The sequence below is a fragment of the Macaca thibetana genome, chromosome 5, assembly GCF_024542745.1.
Source record: "Macaca thibetana thibetana isolate TM-01 chromosome 5, ASM2454274v1, whole genome shotgun sequence".
NCBI classification, from domain to species: Eukaryota; Metazoa; Chordata; class Mammalia; order Primates; family Cercopithecidae; genus Macaca; species Macaca thibetana.
Window position 1 is genome coordinate 47,019,051 of NC_065582.1, and position 26,583 is coordinate 47,045,633.

Genomic DNA, 26,583 nt, shown 5'->3' on the forward strand with positions numbered 1-26,583 from the left:
TTCCCACTCCATAAATGCAGTCTCACACACACACACAGACACACTCATACACACATACATACTCACACACACATATATAAACAAAGTGTTTAATGAAACCAATTTTTTATCTCTCACCATTAAAATGAAATGAGGCTGAAAAAAGCATTATTCAAGGACCTGTTGTCCATCATTTTGCTTGAAGTTGCAACTTCTAAGAACCTATAACCTGTCAACAACTTTACGTGAGGACTTACTTTACGTGTGTGTGTGTATGTGATTGTGTGTGTGTTGTGAGGACTCACTTTATGTGTTTGTGTACGTATGTGTATGTGTATCTCTCTGTCTCTCCATATTATATATGTGTATATATATGCAATATAAATATTATTGCAATAATATATAACTGCAACAATATATATTATTGTATTATATATTATTACAATTGTATATTGCAATTATATATAATTGCTCTATATATTATATTGCAATATATAAGATATATATATATCTGCTATCTGTAAAATCTCTGGTCTCTGAGAACTGGTTTTTCTTCTGTTTTGTTCCTTTTAGCAACATCTTAGACACAGGCATTCAGCCTCCATCTAAGGTATATACTTTGATCTCCCTTTAAGAGCCCTGTCCATCCACTCTCACGTTCTACCCAGGTCCTACTTCTCCCACTCCCAGTACCATCTCTAGAAGCCTATATCTACTGGCCACTTAGGACTCTGCAGCTTTCAGTTTGAATATATATCACCCAAGTTTTCCCTTGCTACCTATGAATCACACTTACTGTCCTGTTAAGAACAGTTGTCCTGGCCGGGGGCGATGGCTCATGCCTGTAATCCCAGCACTTTGGGAGGCTGAGGAGGGTGGATCACAAGGTCAAGAAATCAAGACCATCCTGGTCAACATGGTGAAACCCCGTCTCTACTAAAAATACAAAACTTAGCTGGTCATGCTAGCACGTGCCTGTAGCCCCGGCTACTTGGGAGGCTGAGGCAGGAGAATCGCTTGAACCCAGGAGGTGGAGGTTGCAGTGAGCCAAGCCAAGATCACGCCACTGCACTCCAGCCTGGCAACAGAGTGAGACTCCATCTCGAAAAAGAAAAAAAAGAACTGTTGTCCTGATCATTCCCCTGGTGATTCTGCCCATTCAGAGTCAAGTTCATTGATAATCAAAGGGGCAGGCTACCAGGGAAGTTTCAAGCCTTCTGGGTGCTGAGATGGCCCTTTCCCATCTTTAGTGTCATTGCCTAGATTCCTTAAGTTCTGATAGGAACTGTTTGGTGAAGTGCAGGAAGGGACAACTTCAGCTCTAAAAATGCCAGGGCACACCACTCTACGTGCAGCTGCCACTTCTTTTTCTTTGAGAAAATAACAATTTTGCTACTTAGTGGGAAATAAAATCCTAAATTGTAGAAAGACAGAAAATGATGATGATATAGCCTTTTGTTGATTTTCAGGTGGTTAATTATCAGCTGAATTAATGGTCATTTATCTTTTCCCTGCTTAGAAATGTTTCAGTTTCAATTTTTAGAAGTTAAAATCAGAAAAGCTTTCTGAAGCAGAGAATGGAGAGATGGAGAGCAGCTAATTATCAACGCACACAGAGAAAAGAGAGATTAAGCAAATCAGTCAGCATTGTTTATAGAAATATTAAATATAAGACTTTGTTAGATTTCATGAACCAAGGGTTGAATGTTAATTTTAATTCTTATACAGATAATTGGGAAATTTATTTCTACGCTATTAATCTATCAACAATCTTACTTACCCCCTAAAAATTAGACAATTGTGCTATAATTATATAGTGACGAGACCTCTTGGTCCTGCAGAGTCTTGCTCTGTGGGGAGAAATGCATTCGAATTAAGGATAGAACAGAACCCTGTAAATAGGTCCCTAATGCAAAGGCCCTCCTCACCTAAGTCTAAGGCCAGTACTGGGCTGCATATATAATGCGTGATGTAGGCATAAGGAGTCTGAGAAAACGATGGGACATCCAGTTGGAAATGTTCTAGAGAGAACTGAAGATATCAGCCTGGAAATTAGAAGTACATATGTAAATTTGGGAATCTTATTTTAGAGTTGATAACTGAAGACTGAAGATTGGATGAGATTTCTATGGAAAAGAGTATGGAGTGATAAAAAGAGAATGATGGTTGAATTTAGGAAATATCCACACACATATTAGTAATTGATTCAAATAGTCATTATCATAACAATAATTATAATGTATTGAGCCCCTACCATGCACCAAACAGTTTGTGTGGATTAGAACATCTTATCCTCACAATCCCTTGAAGTAAGGGATATTATAAGCCCTTTATTACAGATGAGAGATTTGCTATAGCTCAATTAGTTTTCTTGCATTTATTTTTGATAAATCAGGAATAGCAACTGTGGCCGAGCAAACTGCTCACTTTTGTTATACTGCCATAGAGTTAGCTCTTGCTTATGTGCAGATCCTCCCAAGGAAAGTCTAAAGATCTGCCATGGGCACAGAAATAGGTCGTGAATTGCCCAAAGTACAGGAAGTATTAAATCTCTGCTTGGAATTTTGTTTTTGTGAAAAGGACATAAAAATTGTTGACATTTATCTGGAAGCAAGAAAAACAGATGTACCCAGTTCTGTGTAGGAGGATAAACTAAACTCTCAGCTTTTCTGTCTCTGAGTTGTTACTTAACTCAAGGGACAACATCAGACAAAAGATGTGTTTCTAGATGCTCAGGGACTTTTGTTGAATCATCAACTGACTCATGAAGTGCCTAATGTTTGGCATTGCTGAACAAATTATACATAAATATAGTCATTTATACAGTCCCTCAAGATAATGTGTACTTCCTTTTGATAATGTATGATAATTGATGTTATTTCAGATATCGTTAATATAAGCATGAGACTAGAACATGCTGTAGAATAAACTCTTACTTCCCCAGGGAACATATTTTAATAACAAATTGTATTATTTTCAGTAATAAGTAAATTGTGCTATACCTGTAAAAAAGGGTACAACAAATGTTCTACTTACTCTTAGATAATTATAGAAATACATGCAGATTTTCTTCTTAGGTCAAAAAAAAAAAAAGTTAAAGGAAATTAAAGAATATTGGGTACAGAGTGGAAAAAGGAATTCTAATGAATTGAAATCTGATGACACTCTCCAATCTTTGTATTATTAGTCTCTTTTATTCTATTTATTTAAATATTTATTATAATTATATAATTTATTAAATAATATATCATATTCATACCATAAGTAATTATACTTATAAATACATAGGCATTTGTCTTAGTCCATTTATGCTGCTGTAAGAGAATACCACAGACCGGGTAATTTAGAAAGAACAGAAATTTATTTCTCATGGTTCTGAATATTGGGAAGTTCAAGATCAAGTAATCAGGCTCTCTGCCTCCAAGATGGCCCTTGTTGCTGTGTCCTTACATGGCAGAAGGTGGAAAGGTAAGAAAATGCTCCTTCCAACCTTGAGCCCTTTGATAAGGGTGCTAATCTCATTCACAAGGGTAGTGCCCTCATGACGTAGTCACATCCCAAAGGCCACATCTCTTAATACTGTTAATACTGTTGCACTGAGGATTAAGTTTCAACATAAATTTTGAAGGTGTCACCATCATCTAAACCATAACACCACCATAGTACAGCAATTGCAATTGTTTTTCATGACTTGAGGTTGCATGTGTGTGTGTGTGTGTATGTGTGTGTGTGTGTGTGTGTGTGTGTGTGTGTATATATATATATATATTCAGAATGGGCTAGGTTATGCTAGAGAAATGAACCCCTTCAACTTTAAAGGGCATAAAACACTAAAGGCATTAATTCTCAATCAAGATACATATCCACAATGTGTTGACTGGGGCTTTGATCCATGTCTCTAAAATTAGATACCCGGGATCAATGAGTTTCTGCCATCTGCAGCAATGCCAGTGCAGTGGCAATGAGAACGGAACTTGGCAAATTGTCCACTGGCTGTTAAAGCTTCTATCTAAAAATGACACCAGTAAATTCTACTAACATTTCATTGGCCAAAGCAAGTTTATGACCATGCCATCCTAATAAATGCAGTCCCACCATGTTCTCAGAACTTGCACTGATGACTACCACATTAGTTGTCCTAACTATATATTCAAAGACACAGATGTGGGAATTTGGATTTGGGTGTTCATGAATTGCCTTCACAACTTTTCAAAGTGGGTCATATTCTTACAAACATGTTTCTTTATTTGTTTAAGCTTTTTGCTAATGCAGTCAAGGTAACATTTTTATTATGTTTTTGCCCTGATTCACTAACTTTGTTCCTGAAACTCGAACTGTTTTTAGTCTAATCTTTTATAAAGTGTGATAACAGTAATTACGATGAATAGTTGAGAATAGATTTACCCCTTAAAAATGTCAACAGCAATTCCTACTATGTTCTTGGGGTGTTGTTGAGTCATCCTGTACTATAAAGCTCAACATTATTCTTGGTTTTTTGTTTTTTAAAATAAAGATTTTTATACATTTTAGAATCCAGGGCAACAGTAATTCCTCTTTCTTAAAAATCAAAAGAAATTGTTGAGAGCTTATTGAGTTGAATCTTTATACCAAGCAAAGATCAGATGAAGACTCACCATACAATCTTCCTAAGGGGAAGTATCTTTTTTTCCTCACACTGATGTCAGAGTAGACTGTCTTTTAAGTAGAGCTTTTGCGATTGCTACAGAGCGTTGGAAACATTTGTCTTTTGTATAATGCATGCAACTGAGATTGAGCTCTTTCACATTGTGAGACTGATGATATATTTGTAGTATATTTTGAACTTTGACCTCCAAAGATAAAATGAATGCAATAATCATGTTTCAGACCTATAATTTTGGGCACTATAGTACTGGGATGTTTTCCTGATTCACTTATTTTAACTGAGACCGTATTTTTAACATGCCTTTCATTTGCTTTTTAATGCATTAATTAGTGGCATTTGAATCTCTCTCAGCATTAATGTTTAAAAACTCTAATACTTGGCATTGTGATTTACAGTTGCTAACATAAAGCAAAACAAAATTATAAGGTTTTCTAAAAGTCCACAAGGCAGTAGGTGAGCAGATAGATGTACTTTGAATAAGATTTTAAAAATCTGAATTTACCCAGCCCTTCTTTTTACAAGTATCCATTTCATAATTATAGTTTATAATTTAAATATCTACATGTTGAGCATATTTTTTACTTTAAGTATTTTGACATATTCCATTTTTACACTCATTCTTCTTTCGATATATGTTTTTCTTATTCTGTTTTTGAATAATTTACATATACATTTGTTATTCATCAAGTAGTTACTGAGGTCCTATCTTACTCTGGCAGGCCATTGTGGTTCCTTCTCTATTGAAGCTTGAAGGCCAGTAGTGAGGGAGAGAGCCATTACTCAAATAATCACACAGATTGGTTGAAAGTTGCTATCTTGGTGAGTGTTATCAACAAGGGATGCCAGGGTTCATTAGAGCATGTAACAGAAAGATTTCACCTCCTTGGATGGAGGTTAGGAAAATGTTCCCTGAAAAAGTAAAGCAGAATGGCCAGAGACTTGAAGGATAAAGATGAGGGGATGAGAGTAAAAGGTGTGGTGGCAGGGAAACAGCCCCTGCAAAGATCTTTGACTGGGAGGGAGCAGGGCTATTCCTGGAAAGGCCACAGTGAAGAGTAATGAGAGCAGGGGGTGCTGCTGCTGAAGCGGATGGAGAGGCCAACTGCAGGCATATGCAGGCCCTCAAGTGGTTTTTCATTATCCTAAGAACAACTGGAATCCTTTGAAAGCGTTTAAGCTGAGGGAAATATTACCTGATTTGCATTTCTAAAAGGATCCTTCCTACTGCTCTGTTGAGAAAAAGCAGAGTAGATAAGAGTGAATGCAGAAATCAGTTTGAAAAATATTGCAGCAGCCTGGGCTACAGATGATTATAAGAACCAGGATGGTGATGGCAAAGAACAGAACAAATCAATATGTCTTAATAATAATTAGAAAATAAAATTAACATGGTGAAATTGGATATTAAAAAGTGAATCAATAATGTTTATATTTATCAGTTATATTCAGCTTAGTCAATACTTTAAAATTAGTATTTTGAGAAGCAACTAAGAACTGGCCTTTGTAAATGTCACTAACAAATTCTGGCTCCTTTGTTGAGAAATGGTCTACCACTGACTTGTATCTTACTACATTTGGTAGGGTCTTTCCCCTTAGTCTGAGACTGTGGAATTGACAGCAAATATGACCTTCACGCAGGCTTGTTTTAAAAAACATCTACTCAAAAGAAATTTTATTCCATTCAGAGAATAACCGTCATTTTACTCAAGTATGGATTATATAATAAATCATGTTGTAATAATGTCAAAAGCTACATCATCAACGTAGACTCATAAAAGAGAAATTACTTCTCATAGACGAAACAAATGTCCACAGGCAACTACATGTGGCAGCTTTTCCCCAACACCATTTCAAGTTTTTGATGCTAGATAAGCATGTTTTGATTACATACGATTCATCATTCTACTGACTGACATCCAACACTTCCCTAAATCACAGAATTAATTTTCCAGTTACACCTGTTCATTCTGGTACAAACATATTTCAACTGAAAAGCTAAGCAGAGACTTCCCCTCCTGTCTCCCCTCCCTTCTTTCCTTTCTTTCTTCCTTTTTTTTTTTTTTTAAATCATCTCTTCTTCTCTTCCTGTTAAGAGTGACCCCTTTTAAGTCATAACTATTGGTGGTGACTTTCACACCCACATTAATCTATTAGTATTTCTATTGACTTTATTTTCAAACTGTATCCAGAATCTAGACAATTCTCCCCACCTCTACTTTAAAGCTCTAGTCCAAACCAACATCTGTTCCTTCCTTTGTTATTACAGTTACCTCCAAACTACTCTTCTGGCTTCTACCCTACCCCCCAAGGTTATATTCTTCCCACAGTAGTCAGTAACCTTTAAACATATAACCTATAACATAACACTTCTTTTGGTTAATGATCTTGTGGCTGCCCATCTCAGAGTAAAGGCCATGTCCTTATTGTCATCCTGATAGCTCAATCTCTAACCTAATCTCCTCCTCCTCTCCTCCCCTGCTCTCTAGCCTACACTGGCCTCCTTGCTCTCTCAGACATTTCAAACATTCTCCCACATTAAGGCCTCTTCAGTTGCTGTTTTCAATGCCTGAATGTACTTCCTCCAGATATTTTAATTTGTTCCTTCACTTTATTCTTTATTCAGGCATCTACTCAATCATAGTCTGATCAGAGAGACCTATGGTGACCACCCTGTCTAAAAGAGCAGCCATCATATCGTTCTCAATTACCTTTTTCTGCCTTAATTTTCTTCCTCATATGTGTGTATGTGTGTGTGTGTGTGTGTGTATGTCACTCTCCTAATATATACATGTATGTTTGTTTACTCATTTATTCCATTTCTCCTTCCACTGAAATATAAGCTCTCTGTCAATTGGGACTTCAACTTTTCATTCAGCTCAGTATCCACAGTGGGTAGAATAATGTATCATACCTCACAGATGCTCAATTAATGTTGGTTTAAAGAAGGAATGTTACAAGAATTGATGTTTTCCAGAAGCTGGGAAAAACAGAGAATTGATTCTCCCCTAGGGCCTGAAGAAGGAATAAAACCATGCTGATACCCTGATTTTAGGATATTTCACCTTTCAGAATTATAAGATCAAACATTTGGGTTTTTTACAGACAGGACATTTCTGACAACATGCTTCAGTAGCAACAAAAAGTAATGTACTTTCGGACTTTGGAATACTTTTCAACTCAGTGCTTCAGCCATCTATCCATTGGAGTTGACATATGTGGTAGTTAGTAGTACTATTCACTAAACATGTACGTTTTTCCTTTATTGCATGTTCCTGCCCCCTGCATGTTCCTATGCAGCTTTCACAGGAGTATGACCAATGATGGAAGTAGCATATGTAACTTCTAGATATAGCTTTATAACCTTTGCAAATTTTAGCATACCTCTGTTTCTCTCTCTCTCTCTCTCTCTCTGTGTGTGTGTGTGTGTGTGTGTGTGTCTGTGTGTGTGCAGAACTTTGGTAAGATCTAGTCTCCATAATTCTGGCTTCCTGAACAAACATTCCCTCACCCATTACCAGTGAATATGAAATGTGAATCAGAAGTAAATCTATTTGCTCAAGCTGCTAAGATTCTAGGGTTATTTGGTCAAAAAAATCAAAATGTAAACCAGTAGTTCTCAAATATTTTTGTCTAAGGACCCCATTTTTACACTGTTAATATTTATTGAAGACCCCCAAAAAGCTTTTGTTTATGGATATCCTATTCATCAATATTTATCATGCCAGGAATTAAAATAGACATTTTAAAGTAATTTATTTAAAAATAATAAATCCGGCCGGGCGCGGTGGCTCAAGCCTGTAATCCCAGCACTTTGGGAGGCCGAGACGGGCGGATCACGAGGTCAGGAGATCGAGACCATCCTGGCTAACACGGTGAAACCCCGTCTCTACTAAAAAATACAAAAAACTAGCCGGGCGAGGTGGCGGGCGCCTGTAGTCCCAGCTACTCGGGAGGCTGAGGCAGGAGAATGGCGTAAACCTGGGAGGCGGAGCTAGCAGTGAGCTGAGATCCGGCCACTGCACTCCAGCCTGGGCGGCAGAGCGAGACTCCGTCTCAAAAAAAAAAAAAAAAAAAAAAAAAAAAAAAAAAAATAATAATAATAATAATAATAAATCCATTTTAAGTTCACATAAGATATATTTTTATGAAAATAGCTATATTTTTAAAAGCATTCTTCATGAGAAGAATCATGATTAGATACATGCCCCTAAGTGTCTTTGACTTAATAGAAGAAACCTGAATTATCTTATCTGCTTCTGCTACATTCAAACAGTTGCAATTTGTTGTGGTTAAAGTATAAGCAAAAGATCTAGCTTCATATAGTTGAAAATAAAGAAGTATTTGAATGTCCTTTTCTGATAATCATGGATATTATCCTTTGATAGTACACAAGAACTCTGTAAGTGATAGTTTCCCAAAGGTTAATAGCAACGTAGAATTTGAAACCATATCAACAACTTTTCATATTGTTACATCAGATCCATTGGTCTTGCACTTTAAATGGACACACGCATGATTCCGTAAAAGCATCCATTGGTCATTTTTAAAATATTGGCTCACTGAGTTTCACGGACAGGAGAAATGCCAGTATGTATCATTTTGCCACATCAAAAACCCACATTCTTTAATATTGCTATCAATTTCCTTAGAAAAAATTTTTCTTTTGAAAAATTGTTTAGACACTGTTGCCAGATATAGGTTTTCCAAAATTCTAATATTCATTCAAATATTCAAATTCTGTAATTGGCAACAGACACAGTCCATTATTTTCCTTGCAGTGACAAAACTCACTTTTTTCGTTTTGAGAAAATACTCAATTCTGCAAATATCTGCAAATACCCAAGCCTGAATAACTATAGCTTGTCTGTTAATTATGTTTTCAGGTAAAAACAGGTTTAAATAAGAAGAGCATCTAGTTCAGCTTGCAACACAGTCACACACATGCTTTGCTTAGAGACGACTATTGTGGGAGGCGTCTTCTGACTTGATCTCACTGATCCTGGCTCATGATCTTGTGTAATTTCCTCTCCTTCAGTATGGCCTGGGTCTAGTGACTTGCTGCTAACAAATAGAATATGACAAAAGTAAGAAGGTGTCACTTCTATGATTAGATTTTAAACGACTGTGATTTCTGTCCTGCTGGACTTCTCCCTTTAGCTCTTCCTCATTTTTGCCTGGATAGAGGGCAATTTGCAAGGAATGGAGAATGGTCTCCAGTCAATAGCCAGCAAGGAACTTTTTAGGATTCAGACCTAAAAAGGAACTGAATCCTACAGCAGCTACATGAGTAGATTGGAAGTGTGTTCCTCCCTATTTAGGCCTTAAGATGACTCTCGCCCCAATTAACACCTTGATTGCAGCCTTGTAAGCACTTGAGCCAGATAAGAAGTGTATGAATTCCTGATTCACAGAAACTGAGATATAAATGTATGTTGTTTTAGGCTGCTGTATTTTGGGGTAATTTGTTACACAGCAATAGATAACTAATACAGTTCTCTACTTCACCATGTAATAGAAGTATTTTATATACTTTATACATGCTTTTAACTCTTGTCATATAAAATAGTAAAATGCATGTTTAAGGGCCAAGACAATAAAAGTAATAATTTTATTGTTTCATCAAAGATAGTCTCAAGTGAAGCTAGCATTTTAGTGCATGATAGTACAAGGTCTACTAGTACATCTTGGTTCTATTGCTTTGATTTATTCTAAGGCAATTTTACCCACCATTGTATTTGTACCACCAGTGCAAATACATATCAACAAAGTGAAAAAGAACACGTTAACACAGTTAAAAAAAAAGGAAAAGAAAAAATTTTAAGACAAATAATGAAAAAAACAGACAATGTAGTAAAAATTGCCTTGACTTCAGAGACCTCCTGAAAAAAATTCTAGGACCCATATCAATGTATTACACTTTCAGAACTGCTAATCTAGATTATCTCAATTATTACACCAGATGAATTGTTAATTTCCTATCCCTAGTCTGTATGTTACAACATAGTAAAATTACCCTAGGGAAAGGTAATTAATGCTCAATTCTCATCATTTTAAAACAGAAAACTGGATTTTATAACATTTTGAAATTATCTCTATAATACACATAATTGACTTTGCTTATCAATTCATGACTGTTGAAATGTTGCTTCACCTCAGTGTTCACTGTCTACTAGTCCAAGATCAAACATACCAAAGAACAGTTTTGACTCTCACCGTTACTTGCTGCTAATGCTTTCTGCTTATTAACTATCAAGAAATATATTGTAAATATGTTTTTGGTATATGCATCTATGTGTGTGTGTATGTATACGTGTTTGATTTTTATTTTGTATAAATTCTATAAAAAGGTGGTTCTGGTATGAATTTGAATATGATTTAAATATACTTACAAATACATATTTTATTTATATTTTATTAATATTGATATCATTAATAATATTACTTATGACAGGGAATTTAGAAAATAACTATGTTTAAATGAAAAGATTATGTATTATCTTTTCTCCAAGATAAAAATCATTGCTAGCTGTTTTGTGTGTTTTCTTTCATGCAATTGAATTTCATCTGGGGCATATTTTAAATTTTCTATTACAAAATTAATGGGCAGTTTCAACCTTAGAACTTGCTTCAAAACTTCTAGCTGTGGTTGTAGATGAATTAAATAATACAAATAAATTGACTTTATTGTGAAGAATCATAATTTCACATCACAAACACAGCATTATCTAACTGTCTAAAATATTTGAAATTTTAAAGCTTTTTCATTGGAGATTAATTTTGTCTATATTGTTAAACATGTTACGTAAATTAAGAATTTTAAAATATGTTTTATTGGCCTCCTTTTAACATGGTATCTTATATATTTTATAGATTTTGTTTCATGTATGCATGCATGAAATACAAAGTATAAAGCAAAAGGAAAAGTATATGAGAAACACTAAAGATTATCTCATATTTATAAATAGTAGGAGTGACATGTTTCAAACCTCTGAAGATTGATTTTGTTTTATTAAACATGGATTTGCAGATGTTGCAAAGAAGTTCACACTAGTTTAAAATCCAGGTAATATCTCTGTGTGCATCCTGCTCTAGAGCATGCCATGGTCGATTAACTTATCTCTGAAGTCTATACAATTGATCCTGTAGCCATGGCTCAACTGATCCTTTACAGTTGGAATTGATGCATTATGGCCAAAATTAACTCACTGGTCAGGTCTCTGACAGGTTATTGAAGGGAGAGCTCTCATTTCCACATCTCTACTTTCACCACAGAATCAATACAACTAAAGAAATACTATGGAGAAATCTGAAAATAGATAGCACAACAGGGTGACTCCAGCAAGTATTTTCTGTGCCTGGCTACTGCTCTACTCTTTGTGCACTTTTACACCTATTGGATACAAGATGAAATTTGTTTTTAAGATAAAAGGGCTTTTAAATAGTATAGATACAGCATGTTCTTTGCAGACTGCTGTCTTTCTGGTGCCAGAAAGGGAAGTCACTAGGTACACACATATTGATAACTGTTTTATTTTTAATGGCCAGGGATTCCTACTGGGTTAAAGTCTGGGTTCTAGGCTATTACTACTCTCATTTAATATTGATAAAGCACTGTAAATGTACACGGTATTTAATGTTACATGAAATTGTGCCAGACAAATTGTCTTCCCTGCAGAGACTTCAAGCTGAAAGCGGGAGGAGAGCAATGCAGGAGGGACATTGTGGGAAGAGTGGAGACTGATTAAGGGTTACAAACCTGGCATTGCTTTGCCGGGTATGTGGATTGCAAGGAGAATTTGAGAGCTTAGAAATTATTCTGAGATTGGGAAGCTTTTCAGCAAAATAAAACCTATAACCGAAAGCAAGTAAAGGCATCAGACAAGAAGAATTTCAGCCCTTTGCATGACAAGTGTACATCTTCAGTTCTGATATTCCTCTTATATCATGTTCACCTTGTGTCTCAGCATCACCTCCCCCTCATCATACTCCAAACATGCTCCATCATGTTCTCAAACCTGAGCATGCATTCGAATTATCTGGGGACTAGTTAAAACATGAATTGTTGGTCCACATGTCAGAGTCAGAGTTTCTGATTTGGTAGGTCTAGGGTCCTGAATTTGCGTTTGTAATAAATTTTCAGTAATTGTTGTTGCTGTTCATGCTGGAACAACTTTGAGAACCTCTGTCCTAAACCACTACCTTCAATTTTTGTTATATCTTGTCCTCCACATCACAGCTTGGAATCAACTCTAATTTTCATCTTTCTAGTCAAGCAATGCCCCAGTTTACCTTTTATTTCCTAGGAATTCCTTTTATATTTGCTTTATTTTTTCTTTACAAACTCACAGCTACTAATCAGACATGACTGCTACTAGCAACAAGAAATCAAATGACTTCAATACTACTATTTTGAACACCCTTTATGTGCAAGATACTATGGTAACCACTTTAAAATATAGTAGCTTGTTAAATAATACTATTAGATAAGTTGTATTAGCTTCATTTATGGGTAAAGAAATTCATTTGTAGTAAGGTTAATTCACTTGTAATGGGTATTATAGAAAGGATATAAATGAAGGTCAGTCTGACATGAAAACCCATTTTCTTATTGTGTTCAGCTTATATTCAGATGCCATCTAAGGCCACTTCTTTCAGACAGTCCTTGTATGATTAAGCAGGTGATATAGTAAACTCTCTCCCTTCTCTCATCTACTAATGATATGCCCTTTATTACACAGACTTGGTATATGATGAGGTAGCATTGAAACTCAGTACCAAAGGGATAGATTAACCAAGAAATATCATTGGAAAGGCCAAGAGTGGTGTTGATTGCCTGTAGTCCCAGCTACCAGGAGGTTGATGCATGAGGATGTCTTGAGGCCAATCCAAGGCTGCAGTTCTCTGTGATCATGCCTGTGAATAATCACTTCACTCCAGTCTGGGCAACACAGTAAAATCTCATGTCTGGGGGGAAAAAAAAAGAAGAAGGAAAGAAATATTTCTGGGACAAGTAAATGTCTACATGACACAATAGCAGATGGAATAAAATCCTCAATTTGGAAAATAAAACTGAAAAATTTAGAAGAAAACATGAGATACTGAAATACAAACTTTAAAACTTGATAAACATAAAAACCTATAAAAATACAACAAAAGAAATGGTAAATAAAATCAAAGATAAATCATAAACCAATAAATGTTTGGCAATATTGTCATTGTTTTATATATGTGCATATTGAGTCCAGCAGAGGAGAAATAACTTGCCCAAAGCACATAGCCAGTCAAGTGGCAGGCCAGGATTCTAATCCACTGTTGTGATATAGATATTATGATGAAGAATGTTTTAGTTAATTCACCACTCTGTGTTTCTAAATTCTCAATACCAAACAAATTAACTCGTATTTTGTGGACTCTATTTATACAAATACAATTTTTCAGTTAAAGCAGATGAACTAACTCTATATGCATTATCATAGATATACCACATGAATGTAATATTGAATAAGACTAGTAAGATTAGTAACTCAAAATGTGTACAAAATGATATTTTTTAAGTTTAAAACACACAGAAATTTTATGTATTATTTGTAGTTACAAATATATGTATCCAAAGTATAAAATCATGGACAAGAAGAATACATACCAATTTCAGAATACTGGTAATCTCTGAAGACGGAAGAAGGAAACAAAAGGCGTCAGGGTGGCCTTAATTGTATAAGTGATGTTTCACTGTTAGGTAACTTTGAAAATCTGAACCAAATATGGCAAAGTGCTAATGCCTGTTTCATTAATGTGGCCAGTACTTGTTTTAGTTATTTCTCTTCACTTTTCAGAATGTTTGAAATATTTTATGGCTAAAAAATAGAAAATTTAACAAAGGTTTTTCATGGATTCAAATACATTTTGGGTATTCTCGGTTAAAATACAAGAATTTTCTTTGCTGCAAAACTTTTCCATCATTAATATGCTAATGGAAATATGAATTGCCAAGAGGATAATGTGCTATGAAATATTTCCCAAACTTATTTTACCATGGAAGCCTTTTATTTTTGTCTTAATGAAACATCTATTAACAACTCATGGATATTTTGGGAAATGCTGTTATACATCACAGCACTTAATTTTCCCTAATTGTTTCATGTAATTTAACTTAATTTTCCTGATTATATTTTTCATCTCTTTGATACCAAGACTGAAGTCTTATTCCTTTTAGATAGGCATATAATGGATATAAAAATAATACTTTGATGGGTTTGTTTGATATTTTGGAAAAATTATTGTGTAGGTCATCATACTTAATGTAGGTTTGGGGCCAAGGAAGAGAAGGAGTAAAAAAATGCCCTTGCACACAGTTTTCTATGGCACTAAAAAGCAAATCTGAGCAACACAAAGATCATAAGGTCAATGGTATTTATTTTCAAACAAATGGAATATATTTATGCCAAAACTTTGCCAGACCTGTTTCTGTAGACATCTGTCCTTCATTTATTCATTCGTTTATTTCAACAAATATTTTAAATAATCTGGGGAGAAATTATACTTTAATAATATATGGGTAGCAAATAAAATTCAGTGCATCAGATATCTCAATTATATCATCAAGAATTTCTCAGAGTAAAATAACTCAGCTCTTTTAAAACTATATTAAGTGTAAGTCCAATTTACCATTTTATTTAAATAATTGATTCATTTAAATATTTTTGAATACACATTTTAAATTCGTTGGTTAGCAAGGGTACAATTTTAATACAATAATAAATAAATAGAACTGACTAAGCAAAAATTTATTGACTTGACATTTTATTTCTTATGTATTGCCAACACACATAAGGCTCCCTTAGCCAAGTTAATGTCAGAAGCAAATACCTCTCATTCCTACTCCTTCAATAATTTATAAATGATTAATATGGGTATTAAATGAAAATATGAAAATTTTAAAGTTATGTGTAAAGATCTAGTACCTATGATGAATGGTTAACCCTTGTCCATCTTAATGTTTCAGAAGAGCAGTTTGATTCTCATTTCCTAATGATTACCTTTTTGACCATTTTGTATTTGGTAAAATTATGCTGCTATTTGTTGAAGGTTAAAACATTTAAATCTCATTTTTTAAAATTTTATTTTGCTATAATTCATGCCACTGTAAAAGCTGTTTCATGGGCATATACAAAAGAATACATCTGTGCTTTGCAGAAATATAATTTGTATAGAGTTAAAATCTTATTGTAATATACTTGAATACCTTTAATATTGTTTAGGTTAATTTAGAACCCAGATTTTCACAGAAGAAATTTAGATCAATACTCATAAAATAATCTGTGTTTTCAAACCATTATTGTATTGGAAACTAATACTGACAACAGTTTTTAATCAGTTTTATTGTAGAGATTATTCAGGTATCTAAAAGTTTTCAAAGATGTGATCTTTCATCTGCTTTGTCATTTTAGTCTTGGAAATATAGGGATACAAACAGTAAATGTTTATCTTCTCAAATTTTATCATATTTTAACATTGATCTGAAACGTTAATGATAAATTATTTTTTATGTAAGACAAAGGGAAGATGGAACTAATAATAGATTAACTGCTTTGAGTGCTTCTGGTAATGTTAGTACTTTAGCATTTTTTACATAATGTGATCATGACTCATAGTAAAGTTACAGTTAATAATTGTATAAAAATTTTCTGCTGCTGAAGAAATTCATATTTGCTTTAAAATGTCCTGCTACAGCTTAGCAGTATTTCAGGCAGATGTCCCTCTTAACTGTGTAACTCATTTGTCTCACTACTAGCTGAAATAGTATGAAACAACTCAATTCTGCCAGTTAACAGAAGTCAATGACAAGACATTAACTCAATGCTTATAACCACCTGGGTAATAAAATTATATCAGCAGTAGTCTGCTTATGCTACTGTAAGAAAATGGAATGATCTATTGTCCTACAAATTAATTAGTATATGTACGTTAATGAAGATTAAACATGTGATATTTAATTTTGTGAATAATTTCTTGTATGAGAAAATTTTACAGATGGGCCTCATTATGTATGCAGGTGTAGCTATGGACACAAATACCTTAGAGTTTTAATTCCTTAAAAGTGTGTGATTATCAAAGTGTCCACACCCACCTATTGCTTCTAGATATTTTCCTGTGCTCCTATATGGAGGACTTGCTTGCAAGATGGTAGTGTGTATGTTAGGGGGTGGCAGAAAGGATATATACACATACAACATAAACCTTGTATAGAGTGAAAAATTAGAATGAAGAATATCTTAATTATTTATTGCTTTGTACCAAGTGGCCTCAAAACTTTGTAGCTTATAACAATGAACATTTATTATCTCACACAGACTCTGTGGATCCAGAATTCAGCAGTGGCTTGGCTGAGTGATTCTAGCTTGGCAGCTCTCATAGGGTTACAGTGGAGATGTCAGCTGGGGTTCCAGTCATCTGAAGGCTTGACTGGAGCAAGAAGGTCTGCTACCAACCTTGCTTAATTATGTGATGGGCAGTTGGTGCTGACTCTCAGTTTCTCATCACGTGGGCCGTTCCACTGAGCTACTTGAGTGTCTTTTTTACATTGCAACGGGCTCTCCTAGAGTGAATGATATGAGAGAGTAAGGTAGAAGCAACGATGACTTTTATAAACTAACCTTGGAAGTCATACATGGTCATTTCTGCATATCGTATTGGACATGCAGGTTAGCTCTGATCCATGTAGGGGAGAATTATGTGAGTGTGTGTATAACAGAAGGTGACAATCATTAGAGGAAGTCACCTTAGTGATTGGCTACCACTGGTGGGGAGGGAAAGACATAGCATGTATATAATTTTAAAGAACTGCTGTATCTTAATTATAATTCAGGATAATGAAAATATCAATCACTAAAAATAATTTCTGACTGATTTCTGCTAGGTGAAGTATCACATGCTTTTTTATGTTACTGTTTGTGCTTATAAATCACTTGTTCATGCCAATAACTGTCAATCAGGTTATGTGGATAGAATTGTCATTTTATACCGGGAAAACTCTGGTGTCACACATCAAGATGGCACCAGAGTTATAATTAGAGGAATGATATTTAGGGTTGCTGACTTTTAATCTTTGGTCATTGCTTCCTACCAGCCCAGGAGTGCCCCCAAGAAATTATTTAAATGCTAATTGCTGAAATAGATCAATATATTACGGATACATCTCCAGTCATTGCTCTATGAAATTGTAATTCAGGAAGATGTCAACTTATTGTATCTATTCCACTGGTACATGGTATATGTGCCTATGTTTTAAGAACTTTGTGACACACTGTGATAATGAAACAATAAGATTTGTTAGTAAAGACAGTGAGTAATTTACCTCTACATACATTTCACTATAAATATCAAGATGTGGTAAAAGGAAATACATCCATCAATACCAGGCCTGCTGAATTGTAGCTATGAATCTGTACTTTCAATATAGAAACCAGAAGTGGAGGTGTGAAGAGTTGTTAGCACTATTAAGGTATATTAGGGGAGAGGGAAGTATTGGTGGCCATGTTTTTTAAAAATTGTGGCTCAGGGTATTGTTCTTACATCTCTTTTGATAGAAGTAGACTCCATTCTCATCACTTGTTGGGCTGCTAAAGTAAATGGCAAGAGCAACTTAAGGTGTTTTGAAGAGGAGATGTTAAGGTCAGTTTAGAAGCTCACTTTCTTTGTTTAAGGCTAAGACATATTCATAAGATGCACTGTTTCTGATGAATGGCTAATTTGACTGAAGGGAGTACAAGGATGCACCTGGTATCTCTTTGCACCATGGGATTACATTTCCTGGATGTATTTTACACCCAGTTCCAGGAAGCCAACTGTCTAGTATTGTCAGCTGTGTAACATTAGATATTTTTGTATTTAATTAGGCTGTCTGATTTACAACACCTGAACCAAGGCTTCAGCATGGCCATTCAACTCAAAGAGACCAACACCCAACATGAATAACTCTGTTACTGCCCTGCTGTTTGACACTAATGGTGCTTTAATAGACCCAATGACTATTATTAGAATAAAAATACTGTTCTACTTGTAAACCTCAATTCCTGTAAAATTAAAAAAAAAAATTGAAGAATAATTTTCACACAGACTTGTTGTGGGAGCAAGGAGCTCCTTTTTGACTGTTGTAGAATTTATTTCCTGGGCCTGGTATGCAGAGGGTGGAAGGTGGGAATGGTGAAGGTTGTGCTGCATTTTTTTTTTTGTCTAGTCATATGCAAACTAGATCAAGAAATTAATGCTCCGCTCAGATTCTTGGAATGGTGAGTTGAGAAAAGTTTAATAAAAGAAGTATTTACAAAATGTGGTTCGAGTTTAGGGAAAATAATAGACATGGTGCAATGCCTCAGTGAGTGTAACAGTAGAGAGCTGTTGCTATCTCTGGGTGGACTGTGTCATTTGACAGGAGCTGTAGCTTTCAACAGAGGGATGCAGCCAGCCAGTAGTAACCTGACTGGGAAAGAAAACAGAAAAATGAATACGCTGACCTCACTGTCCCTTCACCTCTTAATTGATTCTGTCCACACAGGCTCCGGGGCACAGAGCAGTGTGTGGATCCAAAGGGACAAAAGGAAGATACTGAGCACAAAAGCATATTTAAAATTGGCAGGATTGATATCTAAATGCCTTTGTTTGCTTTATTTCACTGAAACTGAACATTGTGTGGTGATCTCTGGAGCTGGATTGTCTGGGTTTGAATTCTAGCTCCAACATTGACTTTGGGTAGGTGACTTACTCTCTCTGTCCCACAACTGTGAAAGAAGATGATTATGGGGCTAAGCTGACAGGGTTGGGGTAATGAATAAATGAACGTGTGTGTGTAAACACTTGAACTAATGCCTGGCCCATAGTAAGCGTTATACCTCTTTACTATTATTATTAAATCCCATATATTGAATTAAGTTGGATTTCTGTTCTTAGTGACTATATTTCAGTATTCCTTTGGTATTGGGCTATATCCTGGGATTAAATATCCAGGTTGCAGTAATAGAATTGAGATCCTCAGAATCCTCACTTTCAGCAAAAGAAGAGATCCTCTTTTTTTGAAAACCTCCCCCTGAATATCTTCATGACAACTAAGAAATCTGGTGAATTTCTTTTCTGGAAAAGTTGACTGACTGGGTTGACTCTCTGTGAATTAAATTTTGGATGGAAAAGTTTAGTCAACTGCTCCTGCTTTCTCCACTAAGTGAATCCCTTCAGGAACAGCATTTTAAAACTGTTTATTGCACAAAATGATAGAAAAAAACAAAAATGAATCTTTGAATTAGAACAATGCCTTTTTGTGAGATTGATTGTCTAATTAAGCAATTTCCAATAAAACAAGCATTTAAGGTTTTTCAAGAACAAACATCCATAATAATATTAAAAACTAGCATGAGAAAATCACACTATAGTTTAGAGGGCCTGCATTCACATTACTGGCTCCGTGGTTTTCAGACTTTGGTTTTACCCATGGAACGCTTTGAACATCATATCCTTATGCATACGAATTATATGAAAGGAGTCTTCTGGCTCAAGCCCACCTGTTGAGCCCTCTTTCCCGCTGCTCTGAGGTAACTCCAATGGAAGGGGGCTGGGTTGCTGAGGAGAACAGTGTGAAGGCTACATTTTGAGTCTCTGAATTCCCTTACATCCTTGGGTGCAGGACTCAGCAACTCCATTGTCTTTTCGAGTCCTATTTCAAGTGCAGAGTTCTGGACTTCAAGACAGTCTTCTCTGAAAAATTTGTGTTAGTGTGAAAAAAAAGTCACTTAATGAGGGCTTTAAGAACAGAAGAAAACATCAGAGAGAATTTAAATAAGATGGTCAGCATTTTGTTTTCATGATCCACCATGATTGCATTGGAAACTTGAGGAGAAGTCTGTGACCAAGAGTTAGTGGGTTTCAGGAGCTCAGGCTCCCCACATCCCATGTTAAACAATTCATCTGAGTGAAAGTTTATGAATAGCCCTTCTTAGATGACCACGCACAGTCTTCCAGGCAAGAGTTTCAGGAGACCATTCAAAAAGTAATTTGGCATAACTAAATTAAACCTTGTTTTTGCTGCTACTAAGATCTTTATATACATACAATATTTAAAACAATCTCAAGGCCGGGCACGGTGGCTCACGCCTGTAATCCCAGCACTTTGGCAGGCTGAGCTGTGCAGATTTCCTGAGGTCAGGAGTTTAAGACCAGCCTGGCCAATGTGGTGAAATCCTGTCTCTACTAAAAATACAAAAATTAGCCGGGCATGGTGGCAAGTGCCTGTAGTCCCAGCTACTCAGGAGGCTGAGGCAGGAGAATCACTTGAACCTGGGAGGCAAAGGTTGAGGTGAGCCGAGATCGTGCCACTGCACTCCAGCCTGGGTGACAGAGTGAGACTTTGTCTCAAAAAAAAAAAAAAAACAAAAAACAAAAAACAAAAATGAAATCGGGGTGTGTGGAGGGAGTGGCGGTGGCAATGTATACTGTTTCTCTTTCTCTCACTATTTATTGGAAGCTTGTTTTATGTCAGGCTCTAAGCTGAGTTCTCTATATCATCTTTTATAAAACTAATAATATTATTATTGTGATAAGAAAATTGAAGCTGACCTAAGTAGCTTCAGTAATATCTTACCATTGGCATCCATTCATAGCCCATGCTCTTAACTACAGCACTAAATGCATTATACAAACTTGACAAACTTCAGCTCTGCAAATTATCTCAAAAAATAATAACGGCAATATAAATTTGAAATGTCAAGGATCATAGTAAATTTATAGTCAAAATTTATGGCAGAAAACAAAAGACAACACAGATTTTATTCAGATTATGTTTCTACACCTTTGGTTAGAAGTTTAGGGAGGAATTTGGTCATAGCAGTTCTCATTGTGATTGGTGAATGATGTAATAAAGGCGTTGGCTTATAAGTGACTTTCAAAGAAAGAATAAATTAAAATCGAGATGGACCTTGAGGAAGACCACATGAGGGCTGATGAGGAAGAGGCATTTGAAGGTTTGCTTATTATTTTCCTGTACCTTCATAAAGATGTCTGTTCCAGGCAATTAGGAATTTTCAGGAAGGTAGCATTATTCCACTTTTCCCACATTTGCATATGCTTGAGAGTTTCATATGGCTGATTTCTATTTACTACTCCATTCTCATATCAAACATTGCCTACTTGTAGATCGACATTTCACAAGCACTTCCCCCTTTCTGCTCTCTAGCCAGCCCCTCTCAAGATGTTGGAATCTCATGACTATTTTTCTTTGTCCAAAACAGGAATCACTATCTGAAATTACCTGGTTGATTTTTTTAAATTGTCTGTTTCTACAAAATAGAATATAAAATCCACAAAGCAGGCATCTTGTTGCTGTGACCTAAGTGCTTGTGCTCCCCTAGAATTTATATGTTTAAATTCTTATTCCCAATGTGATGGTATTAGGCGTTGGGGGCCTTTGGAAGGTGGTTTGATCATGAAGTTTTGCAAAGCCCTCCTGGATGGGATTAGTGCCCTTTTATAAAAGAGACCCCCCAGGCAGGGCACAGTGGCTCACACCTGTAATCCCAGCACTTGGGAGGCTGAGGCAAGTGGATCACCTGAGGTCAGGAGGTCTCGACTAGCCTGGCCAACATGGTGAAACCCTGTCGCTACCAAAAATACAAAAATTAGCCAGGAATGGTGGCAGGTGCCTATAATCCCAGCTACTCAGGAGGCTGAGGCAGAAGAATCGCTTGAACCCAGGAGATGGAGGTTGCAGTGAACCGAGATCACACCATCGCACTCCAGCCAAGAGGGAGAGTTCGTCTCAAAAAAAAAAAAGAGAGAGAGACCCCAGAGAGCGGCCTTGCCCCTCCTACCATGTGAGGACACAGCCACAGTTTTCCCATCTATAAATGGGGAAACAAGCCCTCACCAGACATCAAATGTCCTGGCAATTTGATTATGCACTTCCCAGCTTTCCCCCTAACACCCCCAGAACTATGAGAAATAAATTTGTTTTTTCTAAGCCACCCAGTTGACGGTATTCTGGTAAAGCAGCGTGAATGGGCTAAGACACTTGTCTTTGTTTCTTTCAGTGTCTGCAGAATCTAGAATAGTGCCCAGTACATAGAAAGCAGTGCATACATATTTGCCCATTCAATTAAGATTCTAAATTTCTTGAAGTGCCCCATCATATTATGAATTTCAGCCACATACCATTTTAAATGAAGTTTATGAAGAGTTCTTAATGATATTGTAAAATTCTTAGTATATGATGTCAAAAAATTAAAAAGCTATATGTCAAATGTTAAATTCAGCATGATTTTGTGTACATGTTAGATAGAGAAAAACTTAGAGTAATATCAAAAGATATGGTTGCTGTGGTGGTGGGTTTTGGGTAATTTTCTCTTGTGCTTTTACTACAGTCTAATAAGCACAAATTACTTTTACAAGGAAAATGTAAAATAATCAGGAACTAAAAAAATGTTTGAAATAGATCAACAATTTTCCAATGCTGTAGTTTTTGCTTTCGGATACCTTTTTGAGTTGCATATTAGAGACTCTGCCTAGGTAGTTGTGACAGTTACAATAATGGTATGATGATGATGATGATGATGATGATGATGATGATGACTAAAGTAAGACATAGTAAAAGACAGCAAAGAAAGGAACAGAAAATTATGGGGAGGTGGGGATGTAACAATCATCTGCTACATTTTTTTTTCTCATAAACTTGCCCAAGCTCAAGTAGTAATGTTTACATTATTAGTCTTTTCTTGGTCTTTTAGAAGATGGGATATAGAAAAAGGTATAGAAAAATCAGCCAACACAATCTGAAAATGTTATATTATTTGGACAAATGGTGATTAACTTGGAACTTGATGTATTACTAATGTTTTAGTAATGTCGGGTTTATAGTGAATGTATAGATGGGATCATAATCTTTGACCTGACTTACAAAATCAGCGAGCTGGATTGTAAGTTGATGAGGGTAGGAACTGTGAATTTTTCAGTTAAAACTGTATCCTCAGGGTCTAGCATGGTGCTGTGTACCTAAAATGTGCTTAGCTATTTTTTAATGAGTAATAAACTGGTCATGGGATTCTATTTCAAGATATGAAGCCAAAAGTTATTTTCCTGCTGTATTACGATATTCTTATACCAAATTTTATACTACTAGGTTGCTTTTGAGGAACTAAGATTCAGCAATGACTGATTTCTTCTGTTTTACCTAGAGTCAGTTGAATTGGGTTAGCAAAGTTTACCTTCATATTTTAGTGTCTTATAAATGGCTATGGCAGATCAAATTGCCCCAAGTTATATATATAAATGTATCAAATAAATCTCAAAGTTTTGCTGGAGTATTGTAAGAAAAGTTCAAAAATTTAAAAATCAATTTTAGAAGTAACTTTAAAGCTCATCTTAAATGTTATTTTAAGGGTATAGAGGTAATTGTTTTATTCTAGCCATCAATTATGAAAATATTTTCAAATATTCTTTTAATTCTATCCTATAGTGGTAATTGTTATGAAGCCTTTGATTTTTTAAAGCATTGGTTCTCAAAATTGGTTGCATATTGGAATCACCTGGGAGAGCAATAAACAATACTAATGCCTGAGTCCCAGCCTAAGTATTCTGATTAAATTGATCTGGGGGGCAGTCTGGGGATTGGAGTGTTTCAAAGCACCATAGGTGATTTTAATGCCCAACCAAAGGTAAAAACCACTGATTTAAACTCTTAACACACTATCTACTTACACTATAGTATTTTTTTCCAAAAAAAATACCGACTTTTGTTAGCTCACGAACTGTAATGGGTTCTGATTTACAGGAAGTGTCCTTCCAAACAATGTCTACAGAGGATTTCTAGATGATAACAAATTTCTCTTTTAGATATAATGACAAGCAGATTATTTGACTTCCCATTAGGATTATTGTAAAGGGTAATTCTGTAGCTATGCTGCTCTTTATAATTTTTTTTAAGTTCTTCTTAGCATTATGTCCTGATCTGTACCTCACTGAAGTTACACCTAATGTCCTCCTTTCAAAAGTACATTAGGGAGGACAATGCTTTAGAGATTTTATTCTTTGACTTGAAATTTTAGAATAAAATTGAAAAAAATGAATGTATGAGAAAGTTAAAATAGGAATAGTATATTGAACAAACCAAAATGTACCCTGTGGAGCTCATAAAGAGAAAAAGAAAGTTGAAAATTTTAATACAACTCTGCTTTATAGAGGAATAAAAAGTGAGGTGAAATATCCTTCATTTCCCAGGATTTCAGAAACTTAAGTCACATTCAATTTGGAACTGACAAGTCTATCTGAAGAAACAATCAGTTTAGAAAATTTGGAAGTAGGAAATCCATTGTATTTGATCTTTAGGTTTATTTTAGTTTGATGATTTAAAAACATTCTTTGCCTATTGTTTTAAAATTAATTATTGAGTGAAAACTAATGGGATTTCATAATTTTACTTCTCATATACTAATGCATTTTAAAGTTTCAACTCTAGTTCTTGAGGAAACTCAGGTAATCTTGAACACACTGAAAATAAGGAGTAAGACAAGTACAAGTAATAGAAGCTCTAAATGTGGGACAAATGGAAACATAAGGCATGGTATATAAGGTCTATTTCTCAATATGTAGTTGATGGCAATGCACTAGAACTCTGTATTACATAGTAAACCAAATTAATTTGCAACTGACCTACCTACAAATATTTTGAGCTAGCTTATCCTGATACGGGTTTTCAAGCTATGTGCAAAAGAGGCGTTTAATTCTTTTATTGTGTATTTGCCAAATAAAATGAGATCAATGTACCACAAGTGAATTAAATTTATGTTTGTTCTTTATTATTGCTATAATAACTGCTTCTTTAGTAAATGAAAATAAAATCAGGTAACTTGCTAAAGTTTTCTTGCCAGCTACTGAAAGAGCATCTGCAAATTTAGTAATTCCTCTAAGGAGAGTATGAGCTAACTGAAGAGCTATTCCTTTGTCAGTGATATATGATAGCTAGTGGCATTCTATGTTGGATTAATCAGTTATTATTGTGTAAATAAATGAGCTGATATGAACCTCTAAAGCACATAATGGCAAAGTGGCAGTTAATTATTCTATATAGACGAACTAACATCTAATGAGATTCTTACTAGGAAATACCTTCATGTTGATTATGAATCCAAAGTGACTCAGCAAGCCCACAAACTGGATTATCTGGATCTTAAATTATCATAAAAATAATGGTGTTGGAAGAGTTAGTTTGCTCTCAAAATATTAAATGATAGGCCTAGACTTAATTAGATACCATTTATTTCCTCATTATTTATTAAGCAGTAAATTCTTAGATTTCCTATTTTCTCCTCTTAATGTTGCTTTGTATTATCATATATTGAGTGCTTACTGTAAGTCAGATACTGGGTTAAGCAGTGAGCAAGCATCATGTTATTGAATCTTTACAAACATGCTAAGAGACAGGAGCCATGATTCCTCCTTTATACCCATGAGAAAACTGAGCCTGGGAGTTACATAACTGGTCCATGGTTTTAGGTCTTACATTTAAGTCTTTAATCCATCTTGAGTTAATTTTTTATAAGGTGTAAGGAAGGAGCTCAGTTTCAGTTTTCTGCATATGGCTAGCCAGTTTTCCCAAACTGTGGCACATATACACCATGGAATACTACACACCCATAAAAAGGGGTGAGTTCATGTCCTTTGCAGGGACATGGATGAAGGTGGAAACCCTCATTCTCAGCAAACTAACACAGGAACAGAAAACCAAACACCACATGTTCTCACTCACAGGTGGGAGTCGAACAATGAGAACACATGGACACAGGAAGGGGAATATCACACACCGGGGCCTGTCAGGGTGGTGGGGGCCAAGGGGAGGGATAGCATTAGGAGAAATACCTATGTAGATGACAGGTTGATGGGTGCAGCAACACACCATAGCACGTGTATACCTATGTAACAAAACT

General features: G+C 35.4%; 1 protein-coding gene across 7 annotated transcripts in view; it reads left to right on the plus strand.

Annotated features, from left to right (window-relative positions):
• INPP4B (inositol polyphosphate-4-phosphatase type II B) overlaps window positions 1–26,583 on the plus strand; it is an 817,532-nt gene that overhangs the window by 309,327 nt on the left and 481,622 nt on the right. The window contains exon 1 of one of the 7 annotated variants that reach the window (XM_050791145.1): window positions 20,837–21,630. The exons of the other annotated variants lie outside the window; for them this stretch is intronic. The gene's annotated coding sequence lies outside the window, so the exon portion shown is untranslated. Of the gene's footprint in view, window positions 1–20,836; window positions 21,631–26,583 lie in introns of those variants that run through there. 7 annotated transcript variants of the gene reach the window in all.